Source organism: Phalacrocorax carbo, chromosome 12 (genome assembly GCF_963921805.1).
Source record: "Phalacrocorax carbo chromosome 12, bPhaCar2.1, whole genome shotgun sequence".
Lineage (NCBI taxonomy): Eukaryota > Metazoa > Chordata > Aves > Suliformes > Phalacrocoracidae > Phalacrocorax > Phalacrocorax carbo.
Window position 1 is genome coordinate 14,808 of NC_087524.1, and position 17,876 is coordinate 32,683.

General features: G+C 54.6%; 1 long non-coding RNA gene across 2 annotated transcripts in view; it reads right to left on the minus strand.

Annotated features, from left to right (window-relative positions):
* The window catches only part of LOC135315451 (uncharacterized), a 31,548-nt gene extending 13,672 nt beyond the window's left edge, over positions 1-17,876 (minus strand). Inside the window, exons 1-7 of one of the 2 annotated variants that reach the window (XR_010374911.1) lie at positions 17,585-17,874; positions 16,351-16,505; positions 15,859-15,968; positions 12,780-12,889; positions 4,277-4,362; positions 3,998-4,076; positions 2,043-2,247 (exon numbers count right to left, since the gene is read on the minus strand). This is a non-coding gene — a long non-coding RNA (uncharacterized LOC135315451). Of the gene's footprint in view, positions 1-2,042; positions 2,248-3,997; positions 4,077-4,276; positions 4,363-12,779; positions 12,890-15,858; positions 15,969-16,350; positions 16,506-17,584 lie in introns of those variants that run through there. The other variant, XR_010374912.1, reaches the window with a different exon arrangement.

Consider the following 17,876-nt stretch of genomic DNA (forward strand, 5'->3'; position numbering starts at 1 on the left):
GCCGTTGCCAGGGGGCGGGGCCTGTCGCTAAGGGGAGAGAGCCGGCACCGCCCCCCGGGCCGTTGCCAGGGGGCTGGGCCTGTCGCTAAGGGGAGAGAGCCGGCACCGCCCCCCGGGCCGTTGCCAGGGGGCTGGGCCTGTCGCTAAGGGGAGAGAGCCGGCACCGCCCCCCGGGCCGTTGCCAGGGGGCTGGGCCTGTCGCTAAGGGGAGAGAGCCGGCACCGCCCCCCGGGCCGTTGCCAGGGGGCTGGGCCTGTCGCTAAGGGGAGAGAGCCGGCACCGCCCCCCGGGCCGTTGCCAGGGGGCTGGGCCTGTCGCTAAGGGGAGAGAGCCGGCACCGCCCCCCGGGCCGTTGCCAGGGGGCTGGGCCTGTCGGTAAGGGGAGAGAGCCGGCACCGCCCCCCGGGCCGTTGCCAGGGGGCGGGGCCTGTCGCTAAGGGGAGAGAGCCGGCACCGCCCCCCGGGCCGTTGCCAGGGGGCGGGGCCTGTCGCAAAGGTGGGTGGGGCCAGGTGGGTCAGCCATCAGACCGCCTGCCCGCCCATCGCCGGGGGCGGGGCCCGTTGCTAAGAGCGTGGCGAGGAGTATCAGCACCACCCTCACCGGGCTATCGCAAGGGGTCAACACCTGTCGCTAAGGGCTGTGGTACACGGCTCCAGCCCCCACGGTGCCGTCACCAGGTAGCGGGGGGGGGGTGTCACTAAGTGGCGTGGAGAAGTGAGCGCGGCGAAATGTCGCTCCAGCCCGTGCACGGCTGCCCGCCTGCAGTACCGCGGTTTGGTCGCACGGTGGCGGCAGAGAGCAGAAAAGGGCGCCACTGCGCATGCGCGGCCGCCCGCCTGCAGTACCAGCATCTGCTTGCACGGCAACAGCAGCGGCCAGAGGAAAACTTCCCCCTCGGGAACGGGCGGCTTCCCGTCTGCCGTACCCGGTTTTGATCGACCGGTGACTGCCGCGATCGGATAAGGGGCGGGTGGAAATCTCTACCAGGGTAGCGGAGCTCCCGCCTGCAGTCCCGGGGTTCGGTCGCTCGGTGAAAGCAGCGCGCAGAAAACAACAGGTGGCCAGTGCGCATGCGCGGCTGCCCGCCTGCAGTACCGCGGTTTGGTCGCACGGTGGCGGCAGAGATAAAATGGCGCCACTGCGCATGCGCGGCCGCCCGCCTGCAGTACCGCGGTTTGGTCGCACGGTGGCGGCAGAGAGCAGAAAAGGGCGCCACTGCGCATGCGCGGCTGCCCGCCTGCAGTACCGCGGTTTGGTCGCACGGTGGCGGCAGAGAGATAAAATGGCGCCACTGCGCATGCGCGCCCGCCCGCCTGCAGTACCGCGGTTTGGCCGCACGGTGGCGGCAGAGAGCAGAAAAGGCGCCACTGCGCATGCGCACTGTCCTCCCGCCTGCCCCACTCGCCCCCACCCCACGCCCGAGGGAGGAGAAGCAGCACAAACCACCTGGGGAAAAAGGTCCCCTTTCCCACCCCCACACCCCCCCCGGAGTAAGCCCCATCAGTTGCTGTAGGCCTGCGGCATCAGGGCTGGGACAGGGAGAGCAGCAAGTCAACACGTCCTGGAGGGTTAAAGAAGAAAATCCATCAGGGGAACACAGCTGCCCTTCTGAAGGCAGGCTGCCCGGGGTGAGGGGGGCAGCTGTGCGTCGGGGCACAGGGCAGCCAGGCAGACCAGATGCCAGCGGCTGCCCTGCAAAGGAGTTGTGCGCTGCTGAGCCTTGGGCTTCGTTGGCTTGGCAGCGCCTCGCCTCGCCACTGCTCATCCTGCGTAAGCACGAGGCTTCAGCGAGCACAGAACAGGAGGCCAGGGGAAGCGGGGGGGAGGAATGTCACCGGGGAAAAAAAGTCATGCAGGGGGGCCATCTCAGGGGACAGCGTCTGGGAGGGCACAGACACACGCAGAGGGAGGGCGGGGGAGGAGGCGGACACTGCCGGACAGGGGCATGTCTGGGCAGACACGCCATGGGGAACATGCATGGGGATGACTGACACCAGGGGGGTCCCCCCAGGATAATCCCCAACGGGCAACTCACCTGGGCTCACCTGCAGCAGATGATCCGCTCCAGATAACCGACCCACTCCGGAGAATCCATTCCGGATAAGCCCCAGCAATGCCCCTCAAACTGCTGCTGTTTCACCCCAAATTTTCCCCAATTTGGGGTTTTTGGGGCGGTCGTTTGGTGGTGCTGATTTCTGTTTGGATGGCTTGGCTTTTTTTGTTGTTGGGGTTTTTGGGGGTTTTACCTTAGGGAAAAGCAAAAAAAGCCAAAGGAACAAAGTTGGGATTGCTTTTCCAAACGGTTCACTTCTGGGTCTCTTTGGCCCTTTCCACAACAAAGAAATCGGTGATTTTTGCTCCTGGTTTTGTGCATGAGAATGGTTAGTGGGGTTCCACCCCACCCCACCAACCCCTTTCCAGCTGCACAAACCCAGCAGGAGTGGGCTTTCCCAGGAGCCCCCAATTATTTTCTTTCCCCCAAACCTGTTTGGGTGTTTTGGCTGTTTGGGGTTTTTCACCCCCCATTGCAGACCCAGACTCGGGGGCATTGGAGGTGTTTGTCTGCCCTGGCAGCAGCTCCCAGGCTGCCTGCGCAGCCCCAGAGGGGGAAGTCCCTGGGGGAATCGGCCCCAAATCGGGATGGGAGAAGGAGAACGGGAAAGGGGCAGCATTTGAAAGCGCTTTTGTGTCTTCAGTTGATTGGGGGGTGGGGGCCTCTCTATAAACATCTCTATCAACATGGTTTCTTTGCATTTTAAAACCTTATATAGCATAGACATTTGCACTTGTGTGTCTACTTACACATCCTTACGGAGTACATCTATAGTTTATATATACCATCTATTTTACATTTACATACAACACCTGTTTAGACTTAGCTATTAAATTTACACTTACACCTACTTAGGCTATTTACACTTACACAGAATATCTATTTACACATACCTGTTCAGACTTCCATATTAACACGTATATAAACCACCTATTTAGGCTAGCTATCTGCTTACTTACCCTTTGACACTTCAATCTTTTTCGACTTCTCTATTTAGACATCTACTTACAGTTATACCTAGGCTTATTTCACTCTATATAACCTCTATTTAGATTACACATCTGCTTAGACTATGTAACACACACTAAGCGTAGATGCTCGCTCTAGCCAGACTTTCTTCTGCTTTGAATTCCTTCATCTGTCCTTTTTCTTCATTTTAAACTCCTTTATTGTTTAATTTAGATATTTAGACAGTCGAGTTACTTTTGTGGTTTAAAACCCTGTATCTCGATGTAGAATTTTTGTATCCTGAAATACGTTATATAATATAGGAGAGAGAAGTTCTTATTTTATATATATTGACATGTAATATTAATTGATAGATGTATAAAGGGATTTTAAAATAAGAGGTTTTTGTAATAGCCCCCCTGAATTTTCAGGCATTTTGGGGCTGCAACCCCCCTTTTTGGGGGGGAACCCCTACGTGACGCCCCCACTCACCTGTTCCTCTGACGCATTATCAGCTCCCCCAGTGACACCGGGGCGCCCTGCATGACATCATCACACCGCCCCCCTCCCCAATTTTATTCACCCCCAAGAAGGGCACTAAACAAGGGAATCTACTCCAACCTGCAGCTCATTACTTTAATAGTGCCATTTACAAAGGTATACACACACACCCCCACACCCCCCAGAAAAGGGGGAGCTCTGCTAAAATCTAAAAGGTGGGGCAGCCCCCCAAACAGCTGCAGCCCCCCCAGCCCCTGTCCGCAGGCTAGCGGCCGCCCCACGGCGGAGCGGGAGCGTGCCAGAGGACGGTGTCACGTCTCTCTCGGGCTCTGCTCGGACATGTTCCCGCGCTGGGACGGGCTCCCCGGGGCGACAAACAGCCCCGGCCCCTGGGGGCCCCGACTCTCCCCACCAGGCAGCCCTCGCGGCCGCACCTGCGGGGCACCCGCTGGAGACAGAGCCGGGAGCCCCCAGGCAGAGGGATGGCCCCTTACCTTCACCACGCTTAACGACCGGCAGGCAAACCCGGGCCGGGGGGCATCTCTTGAGCATCACGAGACACTGAGAAGACATCTGAAAAACAGAAATCCCAACCTATATTTCAGCACGTGAATAAAATAGCACAGAAGAAAATGGAGGAGCTCAGTCAGCACAAGGGATAGGAAGGAAATTGAGCCGCAGCAAGATTCTGGGCAAACGGGTCACGTCAAAACACAACACCTCCTTTAAAAGCTAGAGGGACTGGAACACTTGGAAACGGTATTAAGACTAACCGATACCGTTTTGAACAGATTCTTCGCGTAACACTGAACGCTCTGGCTGGTGCTGGAAAACGTCTCATCCCTTCCTTACGGCACCGCTGCGGGGAGATAACCCCGTGAGGCTGCGGGGCAAAGTTGTACCGGAACCGGAACCTCCGCTTACAGATCCGCCGCAGCAGCTACAGCCCTCGCCCTGCCGCCGCACGTCTTGCTGCCTGGCTCCATGAAGCCTGAAGCGAAGCGTCAAACTTGAAAGAGTAACGTAAAAAATTAAGAATAAATCTCAGTAATGCACTTTGTGCTGAGAAGGCGGGCGCGTGTTTACGCACATCCAATATGAGCGTCTAGGCTCTGAAAGCTTTCCATTTTCCTTCTGCGTTCATTTAACTCGCACAGCCGTTCACACCCGCCATAAGATTATCTATCTCCAAAATACACAGCAGCAACGTGACTGGGGGGTTTTGGCGTGTTATGGAGTCGGGAGGGACGTCCGCCCAGCTGCCCCGCCCGAGAGATGCTGCTGAACTGCCAGGGAAACGCGCATCGAAAGCGAGACTGAAATAAAATACTTAAGAGCGCTCCCTCAAAATACTGGTGGGAAAAAACCGCCCCCACCCCAACATTCAGTCGCCCCTCGTTAAATATTTACAACAAATACCTACCTGCTTAATTACACCTAATAAATCGTACGCTACATCTGCTCGGCAGTTACAGCTGAAACAGCGCAAGTCACATTGTTCATCAGACGATGTTAGCTTTTTTTAAACTTTCATTTATGACAGAAGAATCGGTGAGTGAAGAGATCCCCGATACGGTTTTACTTCTTTTGGGGAAAAAAAATACCACAACAAAAAACCACGCGAATCAAATCCCCAGTGTTGCAATACATGGGGCTACCAAGAAGGACCGGCAGATATGCTAATGCGTTTGGCTGTACCGAAGCATGCAGGGGAACCGTATTTTTATGGGATCTCGACTGTTACAACTGAGAACCCAAGCACTACCAATGCCATCAACATTTGGAGTATGTGCTGTGCTTGGATCTCCGCAAGGACCATTGATTTTTTCATCTTAAAAAAAAACCCCAATACTTTGCAAGTCTTGTGCTGATGAGTTCTACTGACAAAGACATTGTCTCTAAGATGCACTCTGATGGCAAGTTCATAGAATGCAACCTCACTGAATAAGAAATATCTCAATTTTTCAAGATCTCTTCCTAACAAAAGTCACACTGTGGGGCTTTCAGATGGGCCAGATTATGAATCCTTTCACAACAAGAAACACACCAGCTAACCAGGATATTCTCGCAGTGGCCAGGTGCCTCTTCATCACGTGAAAAAAAACAACAACAAAAAAAAAAACCCCCAAAACACCAGGGCCAGCAATAAGTATCACACGGGTCAACACAGATCTCTTCCAGAGCACCCCCCTCATCAAAACGAACATGCCCATCGGCTCACCTGCTCTGCACAGATTCCACCATCACCCCCCGCTTCCGTCATCGCTTGTGGCACCAAATGTATCAACACACAGTAAACTACCGTTACGCTCGTGAGAAATCACCGCCCCGTGACTTCCTCGTTACTACCCAGCTCGCTTCTAATGCTCATACGCCGTTCCAAAGACGGCCCACGTGTTACCTACAGAACTGAAGAGCTCGACGACGGACCACAGCATTCTCTGGTCTCAGATGCTGGCCGCTGCCCCACCTTCTCAGACCTCTCATAGGCACGCGGCAGCACCGCTCCGAGCCTGCCAGCGGCACCTGCAAAAAGCCAAGCGAAAAGGCACCTCCCGAGATGCTGCCCGATGCCACAGCCTGCCCGCACCGATCCCCGTCTCGCACCCCTTTCCCTCGACAGCCTCCCTCCCAGCCTACGCCACTTCCAGGTGCCGTGTCCAGCTCGCCCGCCGTCCGTAACACCCGAACAACGCGCGTTGCTTATAACTTCCCCAGCAACACAACACCTCAGAAAAGAGCTGCTACTTCAGCCCACCAATCACCACTCGCCTTGCTCGACTTGCCTCCTTTGCTCATTGCTACGCTACTTCAAACCCAAAACAAAAGACAAACGCAAGGAGCAACGGAGTCATAGAGCCATCGGTCACATCTTCCCTCTATATACACCACGCACCACCTCACCCGCTTACATCGGTCCCCTCAGTTCCCCTCCGTCGCCCTGCACGACTCGCCCCTCGGCATCTCCAAAACCAATACCAAACAAGTTGCCTGGTTGCACGGCAGTACCTTAACGGTTCCTGAAGACCGACTATAACCTGCCATTAAAACAAACATATGACATCAAACATGAAGCCCTACGCACGTACAAGCTTGAACACCCTGCAGAGGTAATCTGCTCAGCTGAACTCTAGCCGCCTCTCCCAGATAGCTACGGTCACGGCCTCCGAGCCCACAAAATGTCACGGTGATTACGGTCCTCGCCCGCTGAGGAGGGCCACTCAATCCGAGATGACGGTACAACCTTTCCCCCAACAGCCTTGGCACAGCAACAGATGAACCCTAACCTCTCCTCGCTGTGCCACCTACCCGACTCTACAGGGCCAGCAAGGCGGTCCGAGACAAACTCAAACGCACACACCAACGCTATGAGAAACGCTACAAACTGCGCGCCTCCGAGACGAGAGAACGCTCTCGGCAAACAGAGGGACAACTGGACGGAAGAGCTCGTCCAGCAACAAGACCTGCGGAACCCTGACAGTGACGCAAGGAGGCCCTAACGCGATCCAAAAAGATTAGAAGAGCGTCAGGGCCCGTGACAAGAAGTTCCTCTCAAAACTGAGAGGGAGGAGGCACAAGAAGCCCAGCTACAAGACCTAAGAATGTAAGGATGCAGGAAAGAAGTCACGCTCCCTGAAAATGGACAGCGACAGAGCAGAGCTGTTCATGCATCTGGGAATGACGCCGCAGACAACAACTGCCCAGAAACTCCTCAAACACCAGAGTGACCCACACTTTAAACTGTAACGCAAAAAAAGAGGCACCCGATGGGCGCCGGCCCCACAATTACAACCTTGCCAGCCCCTAGGGATAGCGCTGTGCTCCTGAGAGCAAAGAGAACAAAGTCACCAGCCCCATGAGCCTCCTCACTGCGACCCAGCTCACCTGAAATGCTCCTCAAACAGCCTTCAGTCGCATCTTCCCTTTAATCCTGCACACGGACCCGCCGCCTTAGTGTGCTCTACTCAGCTCTGCTCTATCACCCTGCACAGCTCCATCTTCATCCTCTGCAAGAACAGCATGATAGAACAAGTCACCTGGACGCACAGCAACAGCTTAACCATTCCACAGGTCTTGCTTCCACGTAGGAATACCATCTAGAGCCCAACTACTGCATGCCATTAAAGGAAATACCTTCAATCAAATGTTAAGCCCCACGCACGTACAAGCTTGAACAGCTGAGAGATGCCCTCTGCTCAGCTAGCACTCTAGCTGCCTCTCCCAGACGGCTACGGTCATCCCCTCGGCACCCACAAAACGCCCCGGAAATTACCGTCCTCGCCCGCTGCCAATGGCCACTCGCTCCGACGAGGGTTGTACGGGCGTTGCCAAAACAGTCTACGCACATTAACATTAACCATATACTCTTATTGCTATTCTTTCCCCCGCTCTACCATTGCTACACCCCCAGGCGGAGGAGCAGCTCTGACACAGGCATCGACGTGCACGGACCGACACTGCTCACAAATACTACAAGCGACGTGATCGCGGCACCTCAGAAAATTCTCACCGAGACCACGGACTTCCGGCCCAGAGATGCCACCGGGCGAGAAGATCTGCAGGGCAGCGAGGAAGCAGCTATAGCATCCGCGGAGATGTCACGTACCATCACCACCTGCGAAAAAACCATATACCCACAACTAGGACGATGCACGAGCGACGAGCCGCTCTTAAAGACCTCAGAACGTTCAGGTGCAGGGAACAGGTCCCAGAAAAGGGCCCTGCGTATTCAGACTGCTCTTCAGCAGCAGTACTGAGGCCGCCTTAACCACCGCCGCAAAAAGATGACCTTCTATAAAGGTCTAATATTTAAGACACAAGACAAATCTATGCAGTAGACTTAAAATGCGAGAAAGGATGCTCTCGGTTACCATTATGCCGATGAGCCAGGGCTTGCAAAACCCTCAATATTGCTACCTAGGTGCCTGCTCAGCACGGAGAACAACAGACACATCGAGACCCGAGTACAGTAAGGAACAAAGACAGACTACAAAATCCACACAACAGCACAAGCACAGGCAGGAACTCCCCTGCCTGGCAGATGCTTCTGTTTTGCAGAAAGGACAACACAACCTCTCTCGGCCCAAACGTGTCCGGTCTCTGAACGGTACCCTCCACTGATTTGACAACCCCTGCCTGCCCCCCCTGCGCTTCCTGCAACCGACCGGCCACCTGCACAAAGACCGCATCGGCCCCTCAGCTTCGCTTCCAAATCCGGGGGCTCAAAAGCCATCCTTTAAAAAGGCCACACAGGCTACGTAGGATGGGGCTGCGGTCACACGGACACTCTTCATCTCCAAACGTGCGGTGCCATCACTCAGCGTCGCACCACTCAACGCCGGCCACTTCCGCAACGACAGCCTCCTCGGAAGCGCCGTGAACTTCCGCTCGCCCACGCTCTAATGAGGCTGGATGTCGTGGCCGCCGCCACCTACGGCGCCTAGAGAACCAGAGAGACAAGGTGACTGCTGCGCCTGGAAGCGGCCGCCCGCTCACAAACAATTCCACACCTCAAAAATAACCGCTGCTACGGTTTCCTGTTCATCGCTCACCTTGCCCGACGAGCTGGGGGCAGACATCCCGCTTTGCATGTAGTTTTGTGAGTCCCTTCGTTAACTAGTCACATAGGTGCTCGCACTGCACGACCCCTCCGTTGTCACGTGCTGACCTACCTTCTCACGATGCTCTGTTCGCCCCCTCCCTCCCGTGTCCGGCTCCCTGCCGTGCATCTCCACCAACAGCCACATTCCAGACTCATCCTTTCCCCTACCATGCCAACACGGCTCCCTCACCTCCCGATCCGTGCCTCCCGGGTCAGTGGCCGCGTCAGGCGCCTGCTCACGTACTCGGTCCATCCCCGATGGCTGGGGAACCGTCACCTTCAATGCCGGGCCCACTTCTGGGGAAAGACGGAGAGGCACACAGATATTAGACACTGCTTTCCGAAAGCAAGAGCTCACCACGCAAAACAAACTAACAAATCCTTTTGACTGACTTGTTTGGCAACACAGAGACCCCAAAGGCAGAAATCCCAGACGAGTGACCGCACAGCCTGCCCCGTCACAGCACACGACGCCATCTGCTCGCCTTTGCTGCCACGCCTCGCTCGACTGTCCTGCTTAACCCTAGACCTATGACTTAAAGTGCAAGAAAAAGTCAAACCACGCAACACACAAAAATTACAGTTTGTGTCAGATGACTCAAGCACAGGCGGACACCGATAGGGCAAACACCAAAAGCAGTACGGGAAGCAAACGGGCGTGGCTGGTGTAGTGACACACTCTCCCTTTGTAGGTAACTCACTCCTGAGCGACTCCGTGAACAGCCGCGTGGAGAACCTCTCGGCAGACAGCACGCTCGAGCGGCCGCGCTGACACGTACGGGGAAGGAGACTGGGCTACCGGAGGCTGCTTGCACACAGAACGCGACCATTAGCTAACACTTGAACACCCCTTTCCCAACCATCCCCCGGTACCAAGACTTCAAAAACCCCTCCTCTCCTCCTGAACTGTCAGGGAAGGAACCTCACTCCTTCCCGACAGCTCCTGCCCTGTATTTGCACCCCTAAAGCCCCTCTGTCAGCCGCTCCTCGGGAGCTGCCCTTCCCACCTCTGCCCCGCGCTCTGCGAGCACCTCCCACCTTCCGGCTTCCCGCAGACTCCGTGCTCTCTACAGGCCCACAAAATAACGGAAGCCCCGATGCTTATAATCTACGAGGGACCTGCCGCAAGCTGCAACGGTTCTCGGGACAACGTGGTACTCCGCGGGCGATCGGGAAAGGCGACGAGCAGTTCCGTAACCCGACACACACTATGCGTTACGTCCCTGCTGCTTTCTGAAGGAAGGCTAGAGCTCCACATACAGACGCGTACAACACGCTCACCCTAACCCCTACCGCAGCATCTCAGCATCAGTCCTATTGAGAGATAACGTCAACAACTTGCACAACACACAGGCAAAACTGGTGGGAAAAATATACGCTTCTACCCTCGGCCAAGTCATAAAATTCCTGCAAAACCAACCAAACAAAAAACCTACCACACACAAAAACAAAACACCAAAAAAACCCCAGACAAAACCATAACACCCCCACAAAACCAAACAATCCAAAACACACTATTAGACCATCTTGCTACCCCTGAACATCCAACACAAACTTACTGACCCAAGGAAAAACAAAAGCTCGTACAAGTATACTTCCTAATATATATCTGCTGCTCAACTTTGACTGCTCTCTTACCTCAGCCAGAAACCTCCCCCTCTCTAAATGTCAAAACACACCTACCCAAAGAGCTTAGACAGCTCAAAACCTGCAACCAACTCAAGGAACAGTACCAGAGAAGCCCAGGAGCAGAATGAGCCTCCCGAAGAAAGGCTGGGGCTCATCTACGCCAGCGGAATGGCAAAGCAGAATGAAATCTTTTAAGAGCCCCTTCTCAAAAATTATCTCTGGTTATAAAGTAAATCATTTACTGTAAAACCATCAACCATTCGGAGTCACCTCAACGCTCTCTCTTGCTCAGTCCCTTAACAGAACCGAATCAGTCTCAAAGGACAAAAAACATGAAAAGAAACGTGGAAATATACAAGCGTATCGGGAACGGTACGAAGCAGCTAAATTAACACCTCAGTAGCTGGGACAAAACTAAATTGTAAAGGACAACAAAAAACCACCCCAGGAGACGCATCGATAAAAACAGAGGAAGGCTCTCTCTTCTCGCAGAAGCTCACGGAGAGACCTGAGCCAACGGTACACAGCTTTGGGGTAGCCGATACCAAAAAGAAACATACTCGAGACAGAAAACAGACTGCTGTGGAGCACAAAGGTGGCTTTGGCAAAGGTTCTGCCAGGACAAGAGTCACAGTTACAGGGAACGGACAGCGGCCGGCAGGGGAAACGCCGTCGGCGTGGCGGGGCCAGCGCGGGAAATGCCGCCCTCAGCTAACGCTGCGCTATCAAGCCTTAAGTGAAAACTGCAGAGTAGTTACAGGAGACGGGCATAAGACGGATGCTGAATATCACTTGATGGTCACAAAACCTCACGGGGATGGGCACCACGTAGCCTCGTGGACACCCCTTAGACCCAAACGCTTAACGAGAGACGCTTCTTGCCAAAATACAAGCTCGACGAGGAAAAGCCAACGGGGATGTGGGGGCAACTACCAAAATCTCAGTATGTGAGCAGGCGTTACTTAAGATGGTGCGGTGGTTCTGCCGGGTCCGTCCAACCTGAGCAACGGGTTCTAACACCTGTCCAGCAGCATCCATGATCTCTCTCACGGCCTCCCACATCATAGACACCTCCCCTGCCTGGGACCGCGTTTTCCATGTCCCACCCCTCCCCATCCCCGCAATGAAAATCAAACACAACAAATACACACTCCACTTCATCTTCTTGGCCTCCAAAAGAAGCTTCCTTCCACTGCTGAGCATCGACACTGACATCCTCATGCTGTTCCTCAAAAGCAGGCTGGCCCTCGGGTGCCCGTACTGCCAAAGGAAGAGAAAATGATTATGCTCTTATGATGAGCTCCATCATCCTCTCCTTCAGGAAATCAAATCCCGATCGCTACATACCAGAAGTTTGTGCAGGAGATGGCCGAGGCCAGCCCCATAAATTAAGCACTCTGTGACCCTGCTCTCTCTTTTGGCCACAGCACCCGCCACCGGGGAGCCCCAAACCCCTTGTGACTCCCAAGGAAAACCAGATAAAACTAGTTCAAAACAACTGGCAGGTGAGAGGTGACCGACAAACACGTATAGCCCACCTCAAACCAGCCAGAGAGCTGACTACCTCCCCCACTAAACTCTCATCTTCGACAAATACACCAAACAGAACAATGTTTACGCTGAACAGAACAAAACCCTTACCCTCTGACACTCTGAAAAGGATTTGTGCACCCACAAAATATATATATATTCATGCTATCGACCGACGGACCACATGTCCTCAGGGTCAGCCCTGCAAAGACAGGAGGACGCCCGATGCTCTCTCCATAAATATAAAATAAAAAACTGAGCCAGAGCCAGGCAGAGAGAGGCGGAGAAAGAACAAGTAGCCACAGGCTACAGGACAGAGAGAGGGAGGACCAAAAAGACGGGGAGGCAGGGAGCCACTCAGAGCAAGATGGAGAAAGAAGGGGCGGGGGGGCGCAAAAAAAAAAACCTAAAAATAATTTTGCAGCAGGTAAGGAAAGAGAGGGGGCCAGGGGAGAGACAGGGAGGGCCCAGGACGCACAAGAGAGGCAACGGGGCCCCAGTGGCCCAGGACTCACCGCGACTCTCGCTCTCAGCGCTGCTGGCACAATTTAGCCGTTCAGATGCTTCTTTCCCCTCCTCTCCGCCCTGCCTCTTCTGCAGCTCCAGACTCTAGGCCGTCCTCCACCTAAAGAGGATACACGGGTGTCTTACCGCTCTTACGAGATGAGGCTTCCTAGGCACGTAGGGAGGGGGGGGGGGGGGGGGCCTACGGCATTTCTCTCCCTAAGTAACCATGACACATGACAGAGCCCTGCTTTCCCAGAGGTGGCTCAACACCTGCCCGCCGAAAAGGAGGAGTGAATTAATTCCTTGCTTTGCTTCCACGCACAGCTTTTGCTTTACCTATTAAACAGTCTTGATCTCAACCCATGATTTTTCTCACTTTTACCCTTCCAGCTCTCTCCCCCAGCCCACTGAGGGTGGAGCGAGCAAGCAGCTCCCTGGTGCAGAGTTGCCAGCTGGGGCTGAACCACGGCACGCGCTTGTCCGCGTTTGGCAGGGAAGGGACCGTCCGTCGCCTGGCTCCTGGAGCGACGGGCTGCTGGGCAGAGGGGGAGGCCACCAAAGGTGAGGAGCAGGGCACAGGACAGTAGGAAGAGAGAAGAGAAGAGCGGCAGCCGGCTGGACGGGGGCGGGGGGGCGTGTGTGCGTGTAGTGAGAAGGCACGAGGCAGGGAACAGGACGGCCAGAGAAGGACAGGGAGCCTGACGGAGGTGGAGATACAAGCAGCAGAGAGAGGGGAAGAGAGGCAGCAGAGAGAGGGGAAGAGAGGCAGCAGAGAGAGGGGAAGAGAGGCAGCAGAGAGAGGGGAAGAGCAGGACACAGACCAACAAAGAAGGAAGAGGAGCAGGCTGGAGACGCACAGAGAACCTGGGGCAGGCAGCACGACAGCGAGGGAGGAAAGAAGAATAGGGGCAGGAAGCTGGACCGAGCGCGATGGAGACAGACAAGACAAGCGACAAGAACAGGGCAGAAAGGGAAGAATGAAGCCACGGGGACAGGGAGCCGAGACAGCCAACGACGGAGGGAAGGGGCCGGGGAGGGAACACCACAAAACAAACCATGGGGCTACGTGGTACAGAGCATGAGAAGGCAGAGAATTAAGAATTAGGGACAGGGAGCCAGAAAAACAACAACAAGAAAACACCCAAAACAAAGGGAGATGGGGAGCAAAAGGAATCGCAATGCGTACAGAAAGGAGAGAGAAACAATTCTAAAACAGGGTCATGGGGAAGCCAGAGACAGCAAGATGGAGAAAGGACAAAAGCTACAGGCTACAGGGCAGAGAGGGAAGAATTAATGAATAGACACAGAGAGCTGGGCAGAAAGAGATGGAGAAAGGCTGAAGATCACACGGCCAACAGGGAAGAGAGAAGAGAGGGAGGAATTTTCAAAACAGGGGCAAGAAGCCAGAGAGAGGGAGAGAGAGGCAACAATAAAATGGGGACAGGCCACAGGGCGGCGAGGAGGGAATCGATGAATAAGAACAGGAGACCAAAGAGAACACAATGTAGAATGGAGAAAAGGAACAGCAGCCTACAGGGAAGGAGGAATTAAAGATCAGGCACTGGGAGGCAGACAGAGACACATGAAGAAACAAGTAGGAAAAAAAAAAAAAAACAAACAACGGCAATGGGCTACAAAGACAGACAGAGAGGGAAGAAATAAAACATAGCAGCAAGGAGCTGGACAGAGAGAGATGAGGACAAACAAACAGCAGGGGTCTACGTGACAGAGAACGTGGAATTAGAACACAGAGAGGGGGAGCCGGACAGAGAGAGAGGCCGAGAGAAAAATCTAGATGGGCTACAGCGGGCAGAGGCAGGAATTAAAACCTAGGGACAGGGAGCTGGACAGAGAGAGACGGAGATCACAGGGAACAGCGGCGGGTGCAGGAAGAACAGGAATTCATGAATAGGGAAAGGGAGCTGGACAGAGAAGAACTCAGAAAGGCAAGAACAGTAGCAGGGTACAGAGCAGAGCAGGCGAATTAAAAAGCGCGGCGGGAGCGTTGAGGCAGACAGAGAGAGATTAAGAAAAAAGTCACGGGCTACGTGGCAAAGCAGGAGGAACTCAGAAACGGGGATGGCAACCAAGGGAGAGTGAGCTGGTGAAGGATAACGGGCATTCAAAGTGAGGGACGGGGAGCTGGGAAAAGCGAGAGGCAGAGAAAAACAGAATCACAGAGAGAATCACACAAAGCCAAAAAAGAAGAAACTGAACAACAGGAACAGGTGTAACCAAAGCGATGAAGTCAACCAACCAGAGACGGTGTTCCATTACGGGAACACGGAGCGTACGAATCAGCGCATCTGTCGATCTGCATTTTAGTCCCTAGGCGATCGTTAATGTCAGCAGAACAACAGACAACGTGCTTCTGTCAGAAAAGGATGACAAAACGCGGTTTCGTGTAGCGGACTGAGAAAACTAGCCAAGACTGCCAAGATTAAGAGCCAAGAAGGTAAAAGGCAATTCTGGCAGGGGGAGATCGCGACCACCGACTCACGGACCACCACCGAGCCTGCGCAGCGATTTACATACGGAACGAGCCAGTTTGTACCGATCAGTAGACAGGACGATAATGGCTATATACGAGTATGCAAAATTTTGATCTACAAATTGCACGGGAAAGCTGTGAGGTACGCACGCCAGGAGGAGCGATCCCCCGTGCATCCGGCACCGTGAATAAAGAACGCCTGCTCTTTAATACTAGATTGGTGTTGAATAGATATTTCCGATTTTACCGCGTTTTTCGGTAACACAGGGAGTCAGACCAAGAGAGCCAGAGAAAGACACAATACCGACAGGCTACAGGACAGAGCAGGAGGAATAAAAAAATAAAAACGGAGCCAGAGCCAGGCAGAGAGAGGCGGAGAAAGAACAAGTAGCCACAGGCTACAGGACAGAGAGAGGGAGGCCTGAAAAGACGGGGAGGCAGGGAGCCACTCAGAGCAAGATGGAGAAAGAAGGGGCGGGGGGGGGTGCAAAAAAAAATTTTGCAGCAGGTAAGGAAAGAGAGGGGGCCAGGGGAGAGACAGGGAGGGCCCAGGACGCACAAGAGAGGCAACGGGGCCCCAGTGGCCCAGGACTCACCGCGACTCTCGCTCTCAGCGCTGCTGGCACAATTTAGCCGTTCAGATGCTTCTTTCCCCTCCTCTCCGCCCTGCCTCTTCTGCAGCTCCAGACTCTAGGCCATCCTCCACCTGAAGAGAATACAAGGGTGTCTTACAGCTCTTACGAGATGAGGCTTCCTAGGCACGTAGCCTAGCTCGCTCGTGCCGGAGCTGGGGGCAGGAGCACGGGGCAAGGGGGGCCAGGGGAGGCTGAGGGGGAGCTCTGGTGAGCTGGGGAGTCGGCTATCTTCTGCACCCTGGGCAGGGGGAAAAGGTCATCCTCCTCCTCCTCCTCCTTTCCCTCTTCCCTTCTATCAGCTCCCGGGTAACTCCTGGGGCTGCCCTCACCCGCTCGCCTTTAGCATACCAGAAGCCTGCCTCGGCAGGTCGTTTGAAGCTTCCCATCCCACCAGCCCCAGTAGTGCAGGCACACAAGGAGACACCCCTGCACCCACCAAAGGGGCTCGCTCACCTCGCCGGCAGCCCTAGGCCTCACCCGACACAGGGAATCGTGTCCGACACACCACCACGCTGCAGCAGGAGCGGAGGAGGCCTTTCCTTACCAGGAAGCAGCAACGAGCACGGCGGCATCACCTCGCAGGCACCGCAGCATCGCAGGGCTGTCACCTGCGGAGAGAGCAATGGGGATCACAGGGACGCCACCGCGCGTGCGCGGCTCCCGGGCTCAGTACCCAACTCTGGTCGCTGGGCAGCAGCATTATCTGAATTACTCTTCTCGATTAATACCATCCAGAAACCGTAACTTGGCTGCATCCACAGAGCTTCTATTCCTCTGCACCTTTCCCCCTCGCAGCCCCGGCAGCACCGTTCATTGCCTCTGCACCAAACAGCAAAGCGTCTCGAGCATTTCAGTCCTTTCCTCTCGACTGCTTAAAAAAATCTGGTGCTTGCTACTGTCCATGCCACTGCCCGCCCCCCCCCCCATGCCCGAGGGAGGAGAAGCAGCACAGCAAACCTGGGGAACAAGGTTGGGTCCCCCACCCCCGCAGAATAAGCCCCAGGAACTGCTTGTAGGCATGTGGCATCAGGGTTGTGATAGGGTTTTGTTGTGGTTTTCTTTTTTCCCCCTGCCTTCTTTACATAATGTAATAATTGGGGTTGCTTTTCCAAACTACTGAGTTCTGTGGGGACTTTTTGTGCTTTTACCCTACAAAAAATGGTCATTTTCACTTTCGGTTTTGTGCATGAGAATGGTTGGTGGGTGCTTTTAGGTGGTTGTTCCTTCCCCACCACCACCCTTTTTTTCCTTTCCAGCTGCACAAATCCAGCTGGAGTTGGCTTTCCCAGAAGCCCCAAGTTGTTTTCTTTCCACCAGAATTCTTTCTGGTTTTTTCACCCCCCATTGCAGACCCAGAGTCAGGGGGTTTGAGGTATTTTTGTGCCCAGGCAGCAGCTCCCAGGCTGCATAAGCAGCCCCACAGGGGGAAGTCCCCGTTTGAGGGAATCGGCCCCAAATTGGGATGGGAAAGTGAAGACAAGGGAAAAAAAAACCTGAATAACCTGAAAAAGAACACCTACTCCAGCCCACCAAGCACCGGTCACCTTGCCTGACTCACCTCCAGGGCCCAGATCACGCTCGGCTCATCGCTTAGCACCCTCAGATCACACACAAAAAAAGAGTAAAACCCATAATGGAGCCCTATAGCCACCAGTCACATCTTCCCTCCAGTACTACACAGACTCACCTTCTTCCAGCGCTCCCCTGGGCTCTCCTCCGTTGCCCTGCACGACTCATCCATCTGCACCTGGAAAAACAGTGTTACTGAACAAGTCACCTGGAGGCACAGCAACAGCTTAACCATTCCACAGCTCTTGCGCCCCCGTAGGAATACCATCTAGAGCCCAACTACAGCCTGCCGTTAAAGGAAATGCGTTAAATCAAACGTTAAGCCCTCGCACGTACAAGCCGGAACAGCAAACACACGGCACGCTCGCGCACCCAGGGCGCAGCCCGACGGAGGTCCACGGGCACCTCGC